General features: G+C 44.5%; 1 long non-coding RNA gene across 3 annotated transcripts; it reads right to left on the bottom strand.

The window, feature by feature from the left end:
• Positions 1-329: 329 nt before the first annotated feature.
• On the bottom strand, positions 330-5,021 carry LOC115299863. Of its 3 annotated transcripts, none has more exons than XR_003912371.1 (3): positions 4,746-5,021; positions 1,268-1,339; positions 330-370 (listed from the first exon to the last, which is right to left on the bottom strand). It is a non-coding gene; the product is annotated as an uncharacterized LOC115299863 (long non-coding RNA). The 3 variants fall into 3 exon arrangements; XR_003912373.1 differs by lacking the exon at positions 330-370 and adding an exon at positions 775-791; XR_003912372.1 differs by lacking the exon at positions 330-370 and having other exon boundaries at positions 1,056-1,339.
• Between the last annotated feature and the right edge of the window lie 6 nt (positions 5,022-5,027).

The following is a 5,027-nucleotide window of genomic DNA, read 5'->3' as shown; positions in this document are numbered from 1 at the left end:
ATTGCTGGGTCATAAGGTAGTTCTATTTTTAATTTTTTGAGGAACCTCCACACTGTTTTCCAGGGTGGCTGCACCGGTTTGCATTCCCACCAGCAGCGCAAAAGAGATCCTCTTTCTCCGCATCCGCGCCAGTGTGTCAGGGTGTCAGCGAAGTGTGTGACTGCCCATCTCAAGGTTGGGAGTTTTGAGCTCCACGTTGGGTGTAGATTGCTTTTACATAAAATCTTTTTTAAAAAGTTATTTTATTTTAAAGGTTTATTTATTTATTTTGAGGGAGTGAGGGGGAAGGGGCAGAGAGAGAGGAAGAGAGAATCTTAGGTAGGCTCCTTGCTGTCAGCGCTTGATTTCATGGACCCCGTGAGATCATGACCTAGGCGGAAATCAAGCATAACCAACTGAGCTACCCAGGCACCCCTCCCCTCAAAAAGTTCTATTTGGTTCTTTTTCAACGATGCCTGATCATTTTTGATAGTCTCTTGCTTTTCACATTCATATTTTTTCTCCTTTTGTCTATGTAAGTGTTTTAAACACATTTAATTTTTATTCTGTGTCTGCTAATTCTAATAACTGAAATTTCTGCAAATCTGGTATTGCAGCTTCTCCTTTCTTCTATTTCTTTTTTTTAATTTTTTAATGTTTTTTATTTATTTTTGAGAGGCAGAGGCAGCACGATCAGGGGAGGGTCAGAGGGAGAGGGAGATACAGAATCGGAAGCAGGCTCCAGGGTCTGAGCTAGCTGTCAGCACAGAGCCTGACGCGGGGCTCGAACCCACAAACTGTGAGATCATGACCTGAGCCAAAGCCAGATGCTTAGTGGACTGAGCCACCCAGGCGCCCCTCCTTTCTGCTATTTCTATCTCACAGTGGCTTTCTCCTTGTGTGTGTGTGTGTTGCTGTTTGCTTGTTTTTGAAATATTTTATTGAGAACTCTTATCCTTGGAAACTTGTGGTAACTCTTTAAAGTGTTCAGAGGCGCCTGGGTGGCTCAGTCGGTTAAGTGTCCAACTTCGGCTCTGATCATAATCTTGCAATAAGAGAACTGCTTCATTCTCTCATACGTTTTGAGGAGAGGGTTTACTGGTTGTCAGATTTTATTTTGAACTCTATCTCCCCAGCAGTTGCAGTTAAGATATATCAGCTGAGGTTGCATTCATCTGAAGGCTGGACAGGGGCTGGGATGCTGCTTCCATGAGAGTTCGCTCATCAGGCTGTTGGCAGAAGGCCCCATGTTCTTGCTCGCTGTTCATAGGAAGACTCTATTTCTTACCATGTGACCCTCTTCATATAGCAACTTTGATGTCCTCATGGCCGACCTCTGGCTTCTCACAGAGGGAGTGATCTGAGAGAACAAGGAGGGTAAAAGAACGAATACCTTTTAGGACCTAGTCTTGGAAGGGACATGACATTATTTCTGCCATATATTAAAAAAAATTTTTTTATGTTTTATTTATTTTGGGAGGGAGGGGTAGAGAAAAGAGAGGGGACACAAAATCTGAAGCAGGCTCCAGGCTCCAAGCTGTCAGCACAAAGCCTGAAGCAGGGCTCGAACCCACAAACTGTGAGATCATGACCTGAGCCAAAATCAGACATTCAACCAACTGAGCCACCCAGGTGCCCTACTTCTGCCATATTCTATTTATTGGTGGTAACAAGTCACTATATCCTGTCCACATTCAAGGGGAGAGGGATTAAGCTCCCCCTCTTCTTTTTAAAAGTTTATTTGTTTGAGAGAAAGTGCATCTGGAGGAGGGGCAGAGAGAGTGATCATAATGTCATGACCTGAACTGAGGTCAGATTGAGCCTCCCAGGTGCCCCTTAAGCCTGTTCTTAAGGGAAAGATCAAGAAATTTATGGACATATTTCAAAATGATGAAATATAACAAGACATGCCAACAAGCTGGTGAATTAATATCACCAATTCAAAAAGTATCATGTAAGTCTCTGCACAAGAAACCTAGAATTGCCCTGAAATCTTGCATCTTTTCTATGAAGTAACTTGAGGTTTTCCCAAATGTGACAACAGTCCTAAAAATTTTCACGGTGTAACTGATGACAATTTTGTAAGATGAAAGAAACATTTCCCAACTAGCATTTGAATTATTACTGATTGATTGAACTATTTTTCAATCAATCATGCTGGAGAAAAGATCATTTTTCTGTTTACTCTATAGAGAATATTTCAAAATTATTGTAGGGTTGGTGTGGGAGAAATGAGTGAAGGTGGTCAAAGGTACAAACTGCCAATAATAGAACGAATTAGTTATGGGAATGATATTTAAAGCATGGTGACTATAGTTAACAATATTGTATTGTAGTTTTTGAAGTTGCTAAGAGTAGATCTTAAAAGTTCTCATCATAAGGGGCACCTGGGTGGCTCAGTCAGTTTAGCCTCCAACTCCTAATTTCAGCTTAGGTCATGATCTCACGGTTTGTGAGTTTGAGTCCCAAGTCGGGCTCTGCACGGATACTGTGGAGACTTCTTGGGATTCTCTGTCTCCCCCTCTCTCTTCCCCTTCCCCACTTTTTCTCTCTCTCTCAAAAATAATAAATAAATAAACACTAAAAAAGTTCTCATCACAAGAAAAAGTGTAACTCTGTGTGGTTATGGAGGTTAACTGGATTTATTGTGGTGATCGTTTCATAATATATACAAATATTGAATCATTATGTTATATACCTAAAACTAATATAATGTTATATGTCAAATATATCTCACACAAGAATAGAAAAATTACAATGTTCTGCACTATTAAAGTTGTTTTTTAAAATTTTTTAATGTTTATTTATTTTTGAGACAGAGACGGAGCGTGAGCAAGAGAGGGGCAGAGAGAGGGGGAGGCACAGAATCTGAAATGGGCTGTCAGCATATATGCCTTGAGCTGAAGTCAGACATTTAACTGACTGAGCCACCCAAGCACCCCTAAAGTTTTTTAAAATGTTTTCAAATGTTTATTTATTTTGAGAGAGAGAGAGAATGAGCAGTAGCGGGGCAAAGAGAGAGAGAGGGAGAGACAGAATCCCAAGCAGTCTCTGCATGGAGCCCAACATGGGGCTCGATTCATGAACCGGGAGATCATGTCCTGAACAGAAATCAAGAATTGGATGCTTACCGGACTGAGCCACCCAGGCGCCCCTACAATATTAAAGTTTTATTCCCAACACATGGACACACACAAAATCATTGTCATAGGAAGAGGTGACCAAAGAGTGTACAGTGAAAAACAGAGGTGAAACAGTATTACAGAACTGTGCAAGGTTGTTAATTAATAAAAATATTTTATTATTTTCAGGATTCTGTGCTGAGCTCATGGGTGAGCAGCCCGTGCAGTTTCACAGGACAGAAGGGCCCTTCAATCAAGGCCTGATGCTCCTCAGTCACCGTCTTCAAAGTCTTTTTTTTACTTTTAATTTTTATTAAACAAAATGTTTTTAATGTCTTTTATTTATTTTTGAGAGACAGAGAGAGAGTGCGAGCAGGGGAGGGTCAGAGAAAGAGGGATATACAGAATCTGAAGCAGGTTCCAGGCTCTGTCAGCACAGAGCCTGATGCGGGGCTCGAACCCACGAACCATGAGATCATGACCTGAGCTGAAGCCAGACGCTTAACTGACTGAGTCACCCAGATGCCCCTTCAAAGTCTTAATAATAATTTTATCTTTGAATTTATGTTTTGCACGTGAGGTCCCATGACACAACAGGACAAACAGCAGAGATTTGGGGCCTTGGCTCCTGCATTGGTCTCTACTCGTGCTGCCTTTTTACCTCCTTGGGATGGGCCCTAAGCTGCCTGCTCCCCTGTGTCCTGGCACCCAGTCTCCTCTTCTCTCTTCTGGTGACACCTGCCACCCTCCACTTGGGTAGGGGTGCAGGTACAGGGCGGGTCCGGCTGCATCAGAGTGGGTCTTGGTAGCCTCTCTGAGCAGGGCATGGCAGGTTGCCATCCCACCATTTAGTGGCCAACTGGTCAGGGGCAAGCTTGTTACCTTCCCCTGATCCAGGCACTGTCCTGGCACTGAGGTTGTGATACCCTGGAGGCTTGCCCAGTGCCTGTGGGTTGAGCCTGGAAAGGGGAGCTGCCTGGCTTGCCCTCCTGCCCCAGGAATGTCAGCTGGCTGAAGAGGGAACCGGCAGCCAATAGGCCCACGTGCACACGCCAGCGCAGTCCCTGCCTCACATGAGTGATGCCACTGGGTCCTCCAGTAGCCCCACGCCCAGAGGTGCGCTCCCGGGCCTGCTCTGTGGGGGGGGAGGCGGGGTTACCCATCTGCATCCTTCCAACCTTCCTGGGTCTGGCCAGTGTCCATCTCTCTGGCCGGCTCTGGGACAAGTCGTGATACAGGAATTGTGTCCTTTCAGCGACTCAACATTGGAGTTAAGTCTTCTGGTATTCCCATTCAAAACTGACATAGCCCGATATAAAGACAGTCTGTAACACTCATGATCACGATTTAAGACGTTTTTCTTATTCAGAACATTAAATAGCAAACAGGAAACACCCCGAGAGAGACTGCAAAAGAAAGGGAAAAGCTTTATATTTTGGTACCTTTAAACAGCATTTTCTTTTCCTGCTTTTGAACCGGGGACCCCGCGTTTTCAGTTTGCACTGGGTTCCGCAAATTGTCAACTGTGTTCTATTTGTAATTTTCTGTGGTTCATTTTCTCACCCTACAGAAACGTTCGCTTTTCCACTTAATTTTGCACTCTTTCTCAAAGAGACTCCCTAGAACGGTAAAAGTTTCAACCACCTCCCGCGTAAGGCGCATCCTTCGCGGTGCCCCCAATATCGACCTTATCTTGAGCGAAACCATCGCGGATTAATGTTTATTTTCCTCTTACACTTTTTCTTCCAGCAATCCCGCAGAGCTCTTAAAATCAATGGGAGGGGGGGGAAATCCCTCGCAAGGGAGTGTCATTTCAAAAATGAAAGGAAATCGCTGGCACCCGTGGGGGAGCCGGAAACCGGCAGGAGGAAGTTGGCTAGGGGTCCGGGTCCTAGGGAAGCAGCCCCTGAGCAGGCGCTTCGGGCC

Source organism: Suricata suricatta, chromosome 8, assembly GCF_006229205.1.
Source record: "Suricata suricatta isolate VVHF042 chromosome 8, meerkat_22Aug2017_6uvM2_HiC, whole genome shotgun sequence".
Lineage (NCBI taxonomy): Eukaryota > Metazoa > Chordata > Mammalia > Carnivora > Herpestidae > Suricata > Suricata suricatta.
Note: the sequence above shows the minus strand (reverse complement) of the source record. Positions and strands in the feature narration are given on the sequence as shown.